At 36.9% G+C, this 18,704-nt stretch overlaps 1 protein-coding gene across 5 annotated transcripts in view; it reads right to left on the bottom strand.

The window, feature by feature from the left end:
* Nucleotides 1–18,704, bottom strand: part of SOX6 (SRY-box transcription factor 6) — a 640,189-nt gene that overhangs the window by 413,007 nt on the left and 208,478 nt on the right. Inside the window, exon 1 of one of the 5 annotated variants that reach the window (XM_074230210.1) lies at nt 10,619–11,543. The exons of the other annotated variants lie outside the window; for them this stretch is intronic. The gene's annotated coding sequence lies outside the window, so the exon portion shown is untranslated. Of the gene's footprint in view, nt 1–10,618; nt 11,544–18,704 lie in introns of those variants that run through there. 5 annotated transcript variants of the gene reach the window in all.

Raw genomic sequence — 18,704 nt, 5'->3', positions numbered from 1 at the left:
AGATAATACCTAAGAATAGGATTTGAATTCTTGAAACATAGTTTAAAATACAGGAATAATGGACTGTTGGCAAAGCAGATAGTATACCTAGAAAGGGCCAGTAAAGACATATTTGCCCAGAGTGAGTGAATCTCATCAAGAGGACTTTAAAAATAAAAAGAGAGAGAGTAGAAGAAAACTGCCTACATTTATCAGATACCATAGAGGGTAGCAGGTTTAATATAGAAGAAGAAAATCAGACAAGTCATGGGAAATCATATCCCAAAAGAGGGATATAATAAAAACCATGAATCAGGTGTCTATGCAAAAGGAAAATGTATGAGCAATAAAATAGGTGAACCAAATATTCTAATGCAAAGAGAAAAATTTGACTTCATAGGCATCACTGAGGCTTAGTGGGATGGGATTCATAGCTATGATGTAGACCTAGAAGTGTAAAGCATTAATAAGGAATAGATAAAAGGGGAAGGGCTTATTAAGAAAATATACTAGGCCAAGAGCCTAAGTTAGTAAAAGGACTTTGTTGTTATAAGCTAAGCCAAGGAGAATTATCAGTTGGCACAAAGGAAAGGGACTCTAAAAGGTGGCTTTTTTTTTAATAAGTACTATTTTCACAGTACTTATATAGAAATAAGTAATCATGTTCACAATTGGTTAGCAATTATCTCTGGAATATAGTTTTGTTACAATCCATGGAAAGATAACTTCCTAAACCGCAAATCTGACTTTGTCGACAAAGGGTCCAAGAAGGGCAGACTCTGAACCCAAAAAACATCAGGGCTGGATGTGACTGTCCATCTACACTGATGTTCATTCTAAAACAGCAGCATTTGTGTCATGAAAGAGACTACATGACCCCATTTTATATGCCACCACACCAAGAGCTAGGAGAAGAAACAGGGTAGAGAACATTTGGTTGATATACAACATAGGCAGAAGCAGAAGGTATACTGTTGTAAAGGTCTACTACAGACCACCAGAAAAGATGAAAATTTGAGATGACACATTCAGGAAACTATTTATAAACTTAGCACAGAACAACTTTATTTCAATGACTAGGGATCAAACTTCTGGCTATCTGCTGGCACTCTTTCTCTGTCAAAAGCAAAGTGGCTGATAAATTTGTGTCTTTTTCCTAAATAACCAAAACGGTTTGTGATCCCTTCAATAGGGATGCTCTCTCCAGGGACAAAGATTACAACAAAGATTACAAACCCATCTTTGCTCATTCTGTTTATCTTATTCATGGTCTCCCATTAAGTTCTCTTATGGAAATCTAGCTAACATTCTCCAAGTCTTCCTCATCTTCTCTTGATAACACCAGGATAGATAAGCTGTCTACTAGCTATACTTCCTTCTTTCCATGTGACCAGTCCATCTCCTTTTTTAATCACACACATCATAATGACCTCTTTACCACAGTTTTCCTTCATCATTTAGTTCTTACATTAGAGCCTGTTCATATCCACTATGCACCTCCTCTTCATTGCCCTTTGAATGATACTCCTTTTTATTCTTCAGAGTTCTTAGTGTTCCATAATTTATATTTATAGACCAGCATTAATGCAACTTAATAGTTACATTTATATTGGGTTCGAAGGTTTATAAAGATCACTTGATCTTCAAAACTATAAAATACATTCTATTATTATCCCCATTTACAGATGAGAAAAATTGAGGCTAAGACTAGTTAAGTATCCTAAACCAAGATCACATAGTTTATAAGTGTCAAAGACAGGTTTTTTGAAATCGGATCTTCCTGGCTTCAAATTCAGCACTCTATTCACTGTGCCATCTAACTGCCCCTTAATAGGGAGGCAAAATGAAATTATGAATAAAGTGCTAGACTTGGAATCAGGAAGACCTGAGTTCAAAATCTGTCTTAGACACTTATTAACTATATAACCTTAAGTCAAGTCAGTGAAAGGATGAACTTCTATTTTCTAAGCTTTAAAATGAAGGGATTAATTCAATAACTTTTAAGGTCCTTTCCAGCTTTAAAACGTATGACCATTTTTTCCTGACTTGTATTAATTATAACTTTAGCCTTTCAAACATGGAGGAAGCAACAAAGGAAACTTTGTCTCTGGGTTTGGTGAACTAGTTACTGCACAATTAATAAGTGTAATTTTGGAGGTATGAATAGTCTATCACAGTATTCACATTGGAGAAGAGAAGGAAAGTCAGGTTAAAATCTTTAATGTACCCTAGATCTTGATAGAACAGATCTAAAAGGGATCATAGAAAGGATAAGTAGGATTCAGAATGAGAAGAAAGTTTCAAGAATAGTGACCCAGAAATCAACATTTGGCCCTGTGCTGGTCAAGATTTTTATCACTGAGCTGGATAAAGGCATAGCAAATGCTTGTAAAGTATGCAAATTACATAAAACTTTAAGGGATGCTTACATGCTATATGACAGAATCAGGCTCCCCCAGAAAGATCTCAATAGTCTAGAAGGATTAATCAAATTTAAGAAAATCAAATCAATATAGACATATACTTTGGTTCCAAAAATTGACTTCACAAATAGAGAATGGAGGAGGTGTAGCTTCATGACAGCCTAATCCATAAAATCTTGGATTTTAGTGGATTACAAGCTCAAGATGAGCCAATGACTCATGTCAGTCATCACTTGGCAGTCAAAAAAAATTCATTGCTGGTCTTCATAGGATCACAGATCAGATTATAAGTAGGAAGGAAAAAAAAATAATGATCACTGAATCCAACCCCCTCATATTTTAGAACAATAAACTGAAACATGGAGAAATGAAATGATTTGGCCAAGGTCAAATAGATCAGCAAGTGATAGAGTTGTATTCAACCCTAGGTTCTCTAACTCCAAATCCAATATTCTTTTCTTGCTACTTGCAAGTTATAGTGGAAAATCAACAAGTTTTAAGTGCTTACCACACGCCAGGTACTATATTAATTAAGAAAATAATCTTTTTCCCCCCAGAACAACATAGTAATAAATTTCTGCCCTGGTCATGGATGAGTTAAATTTTCTTGAAAAAAGTGTGGTGAGAAGGCTGGAGAAGATGTTATACAAGAAGGCAAGGTTACGTTTAATCTAAAGAAGTCTTGGGGGGGGATGATAACTATTTTTAGAAGAGGGATTAGGCCCTTCCCCTGGGTGATATTATGATAAAGCAAAAAAAGGGCTAGATTTAGAATAAAACTCTGGGTTAAAATCCTAGTTTTTCTCCCTTTGTGACAATGGACAAGTCACTTAACTTCACTAGGACTGAATTTCCTCATTTACAAAAAGAGGAGAGTGAACCAGATGAACTTCCAGCTCTAAATCTATTTTATGGTGGTCTTATGTCTTGTTTTAATTAGCCCAAGAGCAGAACTAGAAACAATGTACAAGATGCAATCATGATGACTTTGATCCAGTATAAGGAAAAGTTGTCTGATCATTAGAGCTAGATAAAAGTAAAAATAGCTGAATTTGGCAAGGAAGAATTTCCCTACCTGAGAGCTTGTGAGCTGGATGATCACTTGTTGGGGGTTATAAGAGGAATTCTTAGTCAAGTATAGGTGGGACAAGATTCCTCTAAGGTACCTTCCTGTTCTTAGATACTGTGCTCAGTATAATAGAATACTAGGCTATCATTTAAGAATGGCAAATCTGAGCTTTCTAAAGAAATAATCAAAATGGAATGGAAAGGCATTTATTATGTGCCAAGTTCACTGAGGATACAAATAAAAATGAGAGCATCTATGCTCTCATGGAGTTCACACTCTAATTGGAGAAGACAACACATAAATGAAGGTTCAGCTCATAACTGTATATATATATATATATATGTTCTAGTAGGGAAACTAATGTGGCAGAAAACAAAACTCTGAGGGCTCTGGGAAGCAACAGCAGGGGAGAGGATTGGTCAGCTTCTAGCTGACTGTGGGTGTCTAACACTTGGTGGGAACTAGGGGTTCATTTAGGTTCAGTGGATGGTATGTCTTCCTACAGTGTTCACAGTGCTCAGCGACTGGGTTAGGATTCATGTCTCCCCACTGCCCCTTCAAATGATCGTTGTGATGTTAGTGGTTGTACTAGTTGGGTTGCCCACTGGTGAGTTGTAGTAGGGAAAAAGGAAAAAGTTATACTGAGTAATAACAGGTATGTGTCCATTTAGACAACAATTTTAAGAGTCCTCTTTGTTCCTGTTTCTACTTTTGCTTCTTTAGGACACTTCAACTCTTTGAAGCAACTATAAATCATTATGACTTTATGTTAAAGTATATTTTTACTGTAAATGGGTTTTATATGTGCGATTAGATTTTTCAATGAAAAGTTTAGTTCTCAAAAGAATGCATTGTATTTTATTTTTTAAAAAATAATAACCTAAATTAGACAAAAACAGAAAAGCTCATGTTTGTATTCAGGGCTCTATCCACTCAAATCCATTCTCTTCTTATGTGCCCTGCTGCAGCTTCTACCCACTGGTCTTAATTTTGCCCTCTGGAGTCATACAAATTAAACCTCCATCTGCTTTCAGATATTTGAAAATGACTCTCCTACCTCTCACCTACTCCAAATCTTTTCTTCCATAGTCTAAACTGAAGTTTTAACCTTATTTGTGTCATGGTCAGCTTTGGCAGTCTGTTAAAGCTTACTAAGAATTAAATATATTGGATTATAAAGGAAACTAGAAATAAAGGTATGATTTTTTTTTCCCCATCCAAACTCACTGACTCCCTCAAATCTAAACATAGACCCATTAATAATCATGGGCTAACTATACCCAATTGCTTCCACTAAGTGGAAGTTCTGCATTCTGGTCAAGATAAGGAAGAGGCAGGATGTTTCTGTACTATGGTCTTCTTCTTAAGGTAGAAAGAAAGTGGTATTTATCTTTAGCCAGGTGAAAACAGCTATTTCCACAAGAAAAATCCTCCTATGGCTCTGTTTCAACTAATTAACTCAGTTCCATCCAACCCAAGTCCCTCCATGCATCTCATCAAACCCATATGTAACAAAAGAAGGCCCCTCCAACAAGCAGGATTTGGATGTTTGCAGCCTGCATACAAACCCCCACATCCCAAACCCCACTTCTATTCCCATTCCCCGGCAACCAGGTAGACTGAGCCACACTAGGGCTGCTAGTTAGACCTTATAAATGGGGTCTTCTCCCTGATGGCTTAGGTCTCCACTCAGCACCCTTTACTTTTAGCAGAGTTTTTATTTGAGTTACAGTTCATTTACACTAGTTTATGGTATTTCTTTCTTTCTATTTAAGCACACACCTGTTTCTCCTTAGTCTTGGCCTCTTAAGAAATGAAGCTAGTACTTGGCCCATTAAACTGTAGCCAATAAGCCGAAACTTGTAATAGGTGTTAAATGGGCTTCAAATGTGTTTCTGTTAACTACATGCAATTATTTAACCCTTTCAGACACAAATCGTTTTGTGTTTTTACCTTTGTATCTTTAGGGACATAAGGACAGCCAAAGAAATAAAAATATTTTAAATATTAATTTGTACCAGTAAGTAAAATTCAGGGAAAAAATAACAGATTAGACTAGTGGCTGACCTTTAAATCATATTTTTTACTTTAACTTTTTTCTTTAAGTACTTTAACTTTTTAACTTTTACTTTTACAACCATCTATTCTCCTCCTCTAAGTAAAGACCATCTGCCTAAGTTGCATTATACCAGTCTTAAGAACTTATCTCATTGTGAGCACCAGTCTAACTCTATGTGCATGTGTGTGTTTGTGCATCTGTACATGTATGTTATTTTAAATAAGTACATAAACATGCTGGACTTAATGTGTCTAATGAAAAGAGCTCTGCACTGTAGATGAAGAGACCATAACGTGAATTTGCTATATAATCCTGGTGAAGTCATATAACTTCTCTACTATCTGAATCTTTTTTTGCAGCAAAACAGGGATATAATAAGTTGTTTTATCTACCCAACACAGTCAGTAGGAAGATCAAGAGAGTTAATACATGAGAAAATGTTTTTAAAAGTATAAAGCATGACAAATAGATAATCTACTATCAGTAATCTTGCAATTCTTTACTACCATCAGAGACAGATTACAAATCCACCATCTACCAAAACAAATATTTTTTATTAAATTCACATTTATTCCCTCCTCCTTCACTAAAAACACACACAGACACACAGACACAGACACAGACACAGAAACACACATACACACACACATACACACACAAACACAGCCCTATTTCAGTCTAATTTCTCAAGATGAGTTGCAATTGCAACTGCCAGGGAGAGTTTTGATAACCCAAGTAAAAAATTCCCTTATGCCTCAAAAATTAGAAAAACTTCAGGCATCTTCTCAAATTGCCACCATTTTGTGTCTCATGTTATTTTGTCTTTCTCAGTTCCTACTGGAAGGAAGCATCCTCCTTCCTAGTCATACCCTCCTCTTACTCATCACTTTTTCCCCCCATCATAAAAATCTTTCATTTGGTTCTTGCCATTCCTCAACAATAATACTTGGCCCACCTCCCTTTAAATTAAGAGAATGCATCACATTTTCATCTTTGGGGCTATTATCTACTGGGGTTACTTAGTGAAGTTAATAAAATCAGATGTGAAAGTCAATTTCTACCCTTCTCTCCAAAATCCTCTGAGTCCCTAGTGAGACTGGGAAATGCCTCTTTCCACCATACTCAGCAGCACAGTATTATAGAAAGAACATTGGAACTGGAGTCAGGAGATAGGGAGTCAGCAGATGCAAGATCCACTTTCCAGCTGGGTGAACATGGGCAATCACTCAAATGTCCCCAAATAGCCTCAGTTTTCACCTCTACAAAATGAAAATAATAATACTGCCTCACAGGACTACTGGTAGGAACTTAATCTTCAAACCTTCAAATGTTATAGAGATATAAAGATTACTATGAAATGGAGGAAGGACCATTGTTAAAAATGAAGTTCTCAATTCAGAACAAGGACTGAATTCTTTCTGCTCCTGCCCCACTCCACCCCCCAGGTTTGTATAAGCTATGAACACAGAACTTTATAATCTTCTAAAGAGTATGTTCTATTTTGCTTCCTCTCTATTAGTTTCTCCACAATTACAAAAGAATTATCTAAACCCTAAGTGATCAAAGAAAATGAACAAAAAGATTTGCAAAGAAGAATTGCAAACCATTAAGAGTTATAGGAAATATTACACCAAATCATTACTATTAAGAGAATTATTAATCAAAATGATTCCAAGGTTAAATCTCACAACTAGAAAATCAGCCAAGAGGATCAAAAAATGAGAATGGTCAGTATTAGAGGAGTTAAAATGAGCAGATAGGCATGTGAATTCACTGTTGATGGAGCACTGAATTGGACTAGGTTAAGAAAGAGACTAAAATATCAATTTCCTTTACCCAAAGACAGGCATATGCACTAAGGAAGGAAAAATATGGGTGAAGGGGATGAGGGTTGGGGAGGCTGGGTGAGGTTCCCTTTACATCAAAATATTTCCAGCAACCCTTATGTGAAGTAGAAAGGAAAGAGAAACAAAGTAGATGATATTGAGGAATAAGCAAACATTAAGGCACATAAACAGAATGTCATTCTATTACTATTCCATAGAATCAATGAATATGAAGAATTCAGATAAGTGTAAAGAGAATTCTCTCTAGGTGGAAGAGATGCATTGGAAAATGAAAATGATATTTAAAAATATATATAAATAATGCTTTTAAAGAGAAATATTCAAAGTCAAATAAGTCAGAGTTAAAGACAAAAGTCAATTAACTCCATAATTCTGGAATATAGGCCTACAGAAATTCTGAGGTTGGACTGGTCCTTGTGTTCTGGACCCTCCAGGTCCTGATGACTTGTTCTTGTCTCTGTCTCTCTGCTAATGCTTTTCTTCAACCTGTGTGATCTTAAATAAGTTACTTCTACACAGTAGGCCTAAAGTCTTTGTTCTGTCAAATGAAGGGATAGGTCTAGATGGTCTCTTCTGGAATTGTGTTTCAGAAACATCTCTTTGCTCATCTCTACTCTTTCAAACCTACTCATTCTTCACCATCCAGGTCAAGCCCCATTTCCTTCACTGGTCAAGATCCAACCAAAAAAACCTTCTGTGACTCTCCCTCCTCTCTTTTGCCTGTAAGAGGTAAATATTATACCATACAATTAATTCATTCGTTCATTCATTCAGCAAATATTTAAAGAGTGTCTCTTATGAATAACACTCACAAAAAGAGCATACTATCTTGTGCTATTATTTATTTCTTTTGTGTGCATTCACAGACTAATAAACTGTGTAACTAAAAACTTCAAGGGACTGTAGAGATATGACCTGAAGCTATGAGATGCAATGAACAGTGTACTGGATTTGGAGTCAAAAGTCCTGAATCTTCCACTCACCAGCTCTGTAGCCTTGAACAAGTCAATGATAACCTCTCTAGACTGCCATTTCCTTATATGTCAAATGAGAGACTTGAACTACCAATTTTAAATCCAATGAGAGATTATTCTAACACATTCCTTTTAGTATACTGAGGCCCAGAGGGTTTTGGGGACTTGACTGATTTAGTAATTTGTCAAACTTGGCCTTGAGCCTTGGGACTCCAAGAACAAACCTAGGCTCTTATTCTGGGCTTACTGTATCATCCTATCCACCCAAACAGCATGCAAGCACTTGAATTAAAGTCAGGGAGTCATGATTTAATGTTTCTTTGTACCTCCAATGCTCCTAACATAGTATTAAGTACATACTAGGAACATATTGATTAAAACATTTCAAGGAATGGAAAGAACCATGATCTGGCAAGATTTCTGTTTTCCTTATTCGTCCCTAATTATATTAAGCTTTTTCAATTTTCTAAGGTGGTAATAGAGCAGCTAGGTGGCACAGTGGACAGAACACAGTTTGGAGTCAGGAAGATACTTTCTTCCTTAGTTCAAATCTGGCCTCAGCCACTCAGATGACCCTGGACAAGTTATTTAATCCTGTTCACTTCAGTTTCCTCCTCTATAAAATAAACTAGAGAAAGAAATGGTAAACTTTTCTAGTATTTTTGCCTAGAAAACCTCAATTGGGCTTACAAAGAGTCAGACAAAATTAAAAAAGGACTGAACAACAACAAAAGGTGCCTGTGAAAGACATAGGTAATCACCAATTACCAAGGACTTGGATATCTCTTCTCTGATTTGACCCGCCTCTGGATTATTGACTTCTTTATTTGTTCAGGGTCAGGGGTTGTAACATTTGTGTCTGTGGCTTTATCACAGAAACATCCTGCCATTGTCTGCTATTGCTTCTTGGTCTCAAATACCAGGAGTTATCCTTTGGTATAAAAATTAGAGGAAATTTCTGTAACAGAAATCCATACATTTCTGCTACATATATGTCTGTAACAGAAATCCATACATTTCTGCTACATATATGTACATATGTACCTACTATATATATATATATATATATGTGCAACTATGTTACTGCTGTAAAAGATATAAACTCCACACAGATATAAGCACATGCATATGTATATCTGTGTCCATATAATATACATATAACAAATATGTAAAATAAGTGTGTATGACATTTATATAAATGTGCACATATGCATGAACCCCAAATCTCACATATATCCATACCAGTCTACATGCAAGACTAGATATGTGTGTATGGCACAGATGTAAGCTTGAATCAGCCCACATCCCATTCTTCTGTACTAGTTTAGACATTAAAATAACAAAAGCTATGTTCAAAGTCCTTATTGCACTATAGAAATAGCTTTTAAGAAAAGCAAAATTCCTCTTCTCTATTGTAAATGTTTTCAGAGGACAAGTTTAGTAGGTCGAGTCCCTTCCCCAAATCCTCCTCTCTTTCTCCAGTCCACCTTCAAACTCCAGACAGAGAAAACTGTAGTGTTGCTAAACAGGCTGTTTCAGATTGTGTTTAGCAGGGAGCTCTCTGGCAATATTGAGTAATCAGGAAAACATTCTCTCTGACAGGATTGTCACCCACATTTCCTCTGCACCAGGAGAAAAATATCTTTGAAAAGCACATACCCCCAAATCATACTGTTCTCACTTTGTTTTCTTTTTACATAGATCATGAGACTTTTCTGCTTTTCTCCTTCCATTTTAAAATCTATAAAAAACAGTCTTTGGAAAGGTAAATTACAACATAATAAACACTGGCACCCCCCAAATGTCATCCCCTCCACCCGTCTCCATGAGCAGCAATATTAAATTTCAAATGACACTAGGATTCTTTATCATCCAGAACTTTCTCAGCCAAGGAGAAGGCTGGGACATAATATTATTGCCACCCAGGATTCCTCAGTTGATATTACAGAGGCTTGAACTCGACTATGTAAGTAATCATTCCTCCATGTTTCACTTCCTTGTTCTTAATCACAAATCTAATCATGGATTTTTATAAATATTCCACAATTAAATATAATATCTGCTCATGTAAATACTCTCCAATTTCTCCCACCGATAAATGGCGTACATAGGGATTTCATTAACAAGCATAATTTGGAACTTAGAAGATTTGTTATGGACAGCAGCTTGTAAATTGCTCTTGGGGTTAATTCTTGAAAATTTACTGACATTTTCCTCTTGAAAAACTGGGGGGAAAATCCCTAAATTTTGAGTTCTGTTTAACTTACCTGTCTCTGCCATTCCACCCCGACTGCTTGAACAATATTATCAGCAATTCAGATACTCCTTCTTGTTAAGTAGAAGGATATTTCTTCTCTTGCTGGATTAATAATCAACTTTCTAGATAGTTCATTTGTAATTCTCTTCTGGTTAACCCTTAGCAATGCTGTAGTCAGCTTAACTTGGGCAGATAAATTTATTTTTAGCAAATTCAAAGAAATGTCTTCTTATATGTGATATGCACTCAATTTAATTTTAAAAGCATTTATTAATCAACTACTATGTACTACTAAGGAACTAAGCTAAATGCTGAAATAGAAAAATAGCTGATTCTAGTTAGGTAGTTAGGTGACCCACCTATGGCAATGACACAATGGTTACATAGACAAATATGGCATGAGGTAGACTATTAGAGGAAAGAAGAAAAATTATCAGGATGAAATAAACTGGACGGGGGAAAGAGCTCACTAAGGGATCAAGGAAAGGAATCAGTTTCCTGGAGGGGTTGGCACCTTAGCTGCCCATTGAAGGAAGAAGGCTTCAACAGGGTAGATGAGGGAGGGTGTTATGGGCAAAGAGGATGAATTGTATGAATGCACTAGGAGGCAAGGCAGGCAAGGAAGGAGGAAAGAAGATACAGGACGATATCCAGAAATAGTGAAGAGTCCAGTCTGGCTGTAAGACAGAAGTCATAGATGGTAATGATAAGAAATAAGAGTACAAAGATTGGTGTCATATTATGAAGGGCATTAAATGTCAGGTTAAAGAACTTCTGTTTCTTGAAATAAAGAAAGGGAGATAGTATTCATTAAGAAAGTCCAATTTAAATGGTCTACACAAAAGCCATATTAATATATATGAAAATGAATAATATTCTTTATATTTCTATAGGAAATGTAGGTCTTTTAATTAATCATTTAACAAACATATATTAAATATCTACTATGTCTCAGTCTCTCTACTAGGTGCTGAGAATACAAAGACACCCCACACACACATACACACACACACACACACACACACACACACAAACCTCAACACTAATTTCTGTGTTCAAGATTATATTTTATGTAATAGAATGAGAGGAGAAGAGGGAAAGGAGAGAGTGCCTGGAAATAATATATGAAGGAAGAAAATGCAAAATATATAAATAAGAAATACAAAGAATTTCTGATATTGTAAATTTTATTATAAGGTCAATTTCCTAGATGTTTCTCCTAATAAAGTTCATTATAATTGGAAAGGAACTCAAAAATCCTCAAATCTCACTCTCTCTGATTTTATAGCTGGTAAAAACTGAAGGGATTAGTCAAATGATTTCTTCAAGGTTATAGCCATCAAACAGGAAAGTTGGGGTTGGCACCCTGGTACCTATTCTCTTAAACTATTACTCTTTTAGATATATTAAGAAAAAAATATCCCAGGCTCACAATAGCAGATGTTCATTCAAGCCCCACATTCCTGCTCCCCTAGATGCCCAATAAATGTGATTCAAGGTCAGAGCACAAGAGATATATTTGGAAAACTCTTTCTCCCTCATTTCCTTTCCCTCTTTCTCCCTCTCTCTCCCCCTCTCTCTCCTAGTTTTTGCCTCCCTCTTTCTCCCTTTGCCTTTCCCTTTTTTCTCATTCTCTCCTTCCCCCCTCTCCCTTTTCTTTCCCTCTCCCTTTCCCTTTCCTTTCTCCTTTTCCATCTCCCTCTCCCCTTCCCTTTCCCTCTCTTCCTCTCCTTACCCCTCTCTCTTTTTCTCCCTCCTCTCCTTTCTATCTTTCTCTCCTTCCCTCTCCCCCCCCCACTTCCTCTACTCTTTTGAGTACTCTACTGGAAGGTTAATTCCCTATCAAGCAGGCATGGCAATGCACCTGCTTGGCAGCCGACAGAAGTCAATGAAAGCAGAAGCAAGAAAAAAAAATATATACATATATATGTACATATATGTGTACATATATATGTCTATATATATATGAAGGACTCTAGAATCTAAGCAAGATGTTCTGATAAGAGTCAAGGGAACAGACAAGGTAGGATCAAAATAACAGTCTGAAAATTTTAGTTCCTCTCTTATCCCACCTGCTCCCCATCAGGAAGAACTCAGAAGGATGGTAATTACATAGAAGAGAGAAAAGTAAAATGAAGGGGGGGGGATCAATGGAGTAGAGAATCTGATTTTTATCTTAGTGTTACATCTCTGAGGTCTCAGTTTTCTCATTTATAAAATGGACCTCACACACGATTTCAAAAAAATCATAAAAAAAATCTTAAAACTGTACATTTAGAAGGGCCATTAAAAAATCATCTTGGCTAACCCTGTCATTAGGCATTAATAAATAAATGGAGGACTGGAGTGGTAACTCACTTGCTCTAGATCATGCTTGGCAGATCTAAAACTGTATGAAAGCCCTTTGAAAACTACAAAAGTATGCAAATAAAAACTTAGTACCATCATCATTGCATATTTTTAATCAATATTATTATTATTTTATAAAAAGGTAACATAACACAGAGCATAGAAAATCTTCTGTGAAGTCAGGAAGACCAAGGATATAAGGTTTTGGCTCTGATGCCTATTGACTGTGTGACCCTAGGCAAGTCACTTCCTTCTGGGTGCCAAGCTCAACTATAAAATAGGAGTTATCAAATCTTACAAAAGGATCCCTACAGACTTCATGTTGACTTAGAAAACCACATTTGTTTGTAGATTTCTTTTTTATTAATTTATCAACACATTAAAATTAGATAGGAACTACAATTGAATCTGGTTCAGGCACCCTCAGAAGTGTTTGTTTTAGACAACCCTCTAAGATTATAAATTGTAGAAAGGGTGCCAACCTGATAGAGGGATTTTCCTCAGTTAGGAGTTCCCTGTGTCAGTGAAATTACAGGTCTGGTCTCTAGTCCTATCTCTATCCCTATAAATGCCTCTTATATACAAGACTGACTTATTGTTCTCTAATCATAAAGGAAAAAGAAAGAAAGCTAGTGAAAGGTAAAAGAATTGGTTCTTATTCCTTAAAGTCAGATATGGAAGGCACAAACAGGTAAACAACATATTGTGGAACACTGTTCTACCATGGACATTTTCAGAATAGGACCCTTATCTGTATGTGACTGGATGAGGTACATTTCTACCTTAAAAGGGGGATGAACTTAGAAGGCTGAAACTGCCTAGCTAGCCTTGGAAATTCCTTAGTACCCTAAGAAACCCTTTTCCCTGGGCTGAACTTGGAACTTGACTGGACTCTTGACTCCAATCTCCCTCCCCAAGCTCTAGATTTTAGGAGCAAGAGGTTGGAGATTTATCACCTAGCATGTAGAACTATTCCGAAATTTCCTTCTGAAATCTAAGGATACACCCTGGGCATTATGCAGAAATTAATAAATGGGACAACCAGGAAACAAAGTAGAGTGACACCAACCTCCTCCTCACCCCCTTGAGTCAGGACTTTTAAAATAGTAAAAAGGTTTTTAAAAATGAGACTGACTTTTTAAAAAATTATTTCTGAGTTCAATACACACTTAAAAGTTAATTTAAATTTTTTAAAGGTATCAATCAAATATTTCTTTGAACTTAGGAAGTATAAATCTCATTTACAAATGTTGCAGTTTATGGTTTCTAAACAGAAAATCACAACCTTACAATATCATAATACCATATACACATGAAACCTTCACTCCTACTACTAGTATTTATCACACCATCTAATGAAATAAATGTTCCATTTTATGTACTGGAAAACTTAGAACTAAAATAAAATTATTATTAATAATACATATTTCTATTACTAGTAATATGTTTATATTATTTCCTATTATGCTCATTATATATATATGTGTACATATGCATGCACATACACATTATATATGTGTATATATATATATATATATATGTATATATAAAATCACACTTGTTCCTTACAAAAATCTTGTGGGTTAAGTAGTGCAAGTCTTATTATGCTCACTTTAAAAATAAGGAAACAAGAGAAAAGGTCAAGTAACTTGCTGAAAGTCTGATAGAGATAAAATCATAATTGTACTCAAATCCAGGTCTTTAGCCTGGAAATTCAGTGATCGTCCTACCTCAGTGTATTATTTCAAGCCATACCAAGAGCTTTTGGTATCAAATCTTAACTATTTCTCTAAACTACATATGTCCCAATTGATAAAGATATTTATTTATTTCATAGTAAATCTGTTTAATCAGAAATAATTGTAGTTAAAATCTGTATTCTGGTTTCTATCCTCAGTAAGTTACTTAAATATTCATTTTCCCATCCCATTTCCAAAGTTGTCCCAAGGATAGGGTAGACCAGATCTTTGCTCCTGGACACCAATATCTAGCAGGTAATGATGGAACTTACAGTGTCAGTAATAGTAGATAATTCATCTTAGTATTAGCAAGACTATTTAAATGTTTATACAGGTATAATCCATATCATATCACTTGCCATCCTGGGAATGGGGGAAGGGAGGGAGGGAGGGAGAAAAATATATAACTCAAAATCTTACCAAAAAATTGAATTTTGAAAATTATCTTTACATGTAATTGGAAAAAAATCAAAGAATAATGAATTTTTAAAGTAGATAGTTATCTGATGGTTTCCTCCTTATTCATGAAACTACTCCAAAACTGTGCCCCGTCCAATCCTGCTCACAAGGGACTATCTCTCCACCACAGGGCAATATACCATGGTATCCTCCTTCCTGTATCAATTGATCTCTAAAAATGGATTTTGGCAGTTTGCCTTACTCCAAGCACTTTCTGTCATTTTGTGCTGCTTGTCCCAACACAAAAAGTGCTAGTGAATGCTCTGCCTATCTCCCTTAAACCATTAGAAGAGAACCTGGGAAAGAGGTCAAAGTTCTCACTCATAATTCAATGCCTAATTTTATATTCAAGCAACAAAAGGGCACTGGAAAAGGAGTGAGGAGTAAGATAGCTATGACTCACACTAGTTGACTAGTATGACCAACACTGGAGTCATAGAGACCATGGCAGGGATTGGACTCCATGAACCTCACAGTTCATTCTAGCTTTAAAGTTCTATGCCATTTTGATTAGATCTGCTTGAGACAGTCATTAAGAAAGTTGTTCAGATAAAGGAGAACTATAGTTCTAAGGAAAGATGGAAAGAAAAAGTAAATTAATACCATTAACTCCAAAAAGGAAAGATCAAAAAATAAAAATAAATAAATCTGGGAAGACTCCCAGACAAATCTTAATTCTAATGACAATGAATCTCTTTGGGGAATTCTAGGGAAAGGAGAAAGAATAAAAATTGACCTGCTTATCAGATTAAACATCCCTACCAGCCTAAAGAGGAGGAAGCTCACAAGCAATCTACCTCCATTTCCCTAAGGCTTCTGCAAATAACCATCAAAAGATTGAAGCTTCCTAGGGTTGGGAGGGGGGGGAGGGGAACAGGAAGAGACTTTTAAAAATGAAAGTACTCAAAGCCAGATGCTTTGTTTTGGAGGGTATCTCTGAAATGACCAGCTCAATCCAACCTTTCATCCCTAACTCCCTTTCACTTTAGGAAAACAACAACAGCCACAAGGCAGCACCTCTTAGAAGGATGAAATTATCATCTCCACAAGGAGAGTTCTTTATAAGGGGAAAAATGGCTGCTAGTAAAGGTCTCTGCAGCAACATCTAAACTGTTTCCTGTAAACTTTCCATAATAGGAGCCTAGAATTTATGATAAAACCCTGTAGAGTGGTGGAGCAAATTTCTTTCATATTTATCATTCATTTTATTCAGTGTGCATTTGAAGGAAAACCTTTTAAGAACACCAATAATGTGAGAAAGCTACAACAACTGAATTTATTGTTAAGTATCCCATAGCTGGTCCTCCAGGGAGTTCAGGAAGAAAGCTTAAATCACATTTTTCTAACACATTGGAGTGCTTCCCAGAGATGCGATGGCCCACGGAGAGAGGACCATCCATAGCACTCTGGAGTGGTGGGATGGAGTGCTGGGGGGGGGGGGAGTGGGGGCAGCTCTCCTGGGCATCTTCCTCCAAGGGAAGTCAGTCGGAAAATTAATAGAACAATCACTTTTGTTTAACAAAAGCAAATGGCCAAAGTACAATTCCTCTGGTTCCTCTTTCTTCCTCTTTCTTTCTTTCTTTCTTTCTTTCTTTCTTTCTTTCTTTCTTTCTTTCTTTCTTTCTCCCTGTGCCTGCCCCACCCCCATCCTGTTTCACCTGACTACACCGTAGGTATTTGTTCCATCACCTGACTTAGGGGCTGGCTAGGAATAATAGGAGAAAACAATCAACTATTGTTCCAGGAGACAACAACTTTCCCGTCCTTGGAGCTCACCGTGACCTTTCATCTCTTCTCTCCCCAATGGTCTCTCCTAACAACTAAAACTACACTCTATTGGGCTGGATTCCAGACTGTCATAAAAAGGACTCTGTCCTTTCAAAACAAAACCAATTTTTACACCAAGGTGGGGGAGAAACACAAGTCTATTGTTCCCTCACAGATGGAAGTTGGAGTTACTAAGGCAACTGCTCTAATCCTCCTTTTTACCACCTTTTTCACATCGCTGGCCCATCAAGTGTGCTACCTTTTAACTCATAAGCTCAAAAGCTGGTCGCCTAACTGGCTGCCCTAATTAGCTACGATTTTCACACTACAGACAACGTGATGAGCTAATCGAAATTTGCAAAATAATGACGTACCTCCAGCAAATATTCCTCCTCCTGAGGCCCAGTCTTAGAATAACAATAATGAGACCATTATTAGTGGAGGGCATTAAAATGCTGCTCTGCTGCTAAACAGAGAACTTAATTGTTCTGGTCTTGTCCATTGAATCAACAACCTATTGTTGTGGACTTGAAAAATAAAGGGCCAGAGAATGGGTGCCATGATGATTGGTCTGCACTGCCATACCAGCACAGCACTCGGCAGAATTGTTTTCTTTTGAAACTCTTGATGGACTAGTAGTTTTGTTTAAAAGTAACATAAAAGGCGATTGTCTGGATTTTTAAAAAGTCCTCTTTATTGAAATCCTTAGAAGCAGTTGCATGGATTTGTCCATGACCCCTGAGATAAAAACAGAGTGACCACAATAATACCATGTGTGGGGAAGAGAGGGAGGGAGAGAGAGAAGGGGGAGACAGAGAGAGGGAGAGAGAGAGAGAGAGAGAGAGAGAGAGAGAGAGAGAGAGAGAGAGAGAGAGAGAGAGAGAGAAGAGAGAGGGAGAGAGGAAGAGAGGGAGAGAGAGGGAGAGAGGGAGAGAGGGAGAGAGGGAGAGAGAGAGAACCAGCCAGAGCTGTTACCAACGTCTACAGTAAGTAGGATTATAAGAGGAGGAAGGAAGTAGGGAAGGTGGGGGGAGGGAAAGAAGAAAGGAAGGAAGGGCAAGGAAGGAAGGAAGGAAGGAAGGAAGGAAGGAAGGAAGGAAGGAAGGAAGGAAGGAAGGAAGGAAGGAAGGAAGTTAGTAGGGAAAGGTGAGAGGGAGGGAGGAAGGGAAAAAGGGATTAAAAAAGGGGAGGAAAGAAAGAAGGAGGGGGGGGTAAACCAGAGAGGAAGGGAGAAAGGAAATAAGGAAGTGACAGATTGGCTCAATCTCATCTCCAAGAGGAAGACTTTGTTCAAATCATGTTCATTTCAGAAGTGCCCATTTAAAATAGACTTGAGAACATGGGAACTGACATGGCTATTTTTTTCTTTTTCAAAGCTTTTTTCTCTTTCAGTAAAAGGAGCTTGAAATAAAATGATTATTAAATAACCCAGGCAGAGAATCTCAGGTTAACCTGAACAACCAGAAACCTGAACAGTTCAAGATAATTATTCTCATTGTCATCCTCAGACTGTAGCAAGAATAATAAAATGCTTAAGTTAAAGGTTAACTAGTGTGGGATTCTCAGCAGTAGTAAAGCACTGTTTACATACTGTAAAAGTGTCTTCTCTGTGGAGCCAGAGTACATGTTTTCAGTAAAGTCAGGGCAGGGTTTTAGGGCTGGATTGTAGTTTGGGGGGTTGTTGTTTTCTTCCTTCCTCCCCCCTTGGCATGTTTGCTTTTTTTGTAATGTGAAATCTGCATTTCTCTCTCTCTCTCTTTTTTTAAACGTATTAAATTGTAA

Source organism: Macrotis lagotis, chromosome 3, assembly GCF_037893015.1.
Source record: "Macrotis lagotis isolate mMagLag1 chromosome 3, bilby.v1.9.chrom.fasta, whole genome shotgun sequence".
In the NCBI taxonomy this organism is placed as follows: domain Eukaryota; kingdom Metazoa; phylum Chordata; class Mammalia; order Peramelemorphia; family Peramelidae; genus Macrotis; species Macrotis lagotis.
The sequence above is the reverse complement of the archived record's forward strand: the minus strand, read 5'-3'. Positions and strand labels throughout refer to the sequence as shown.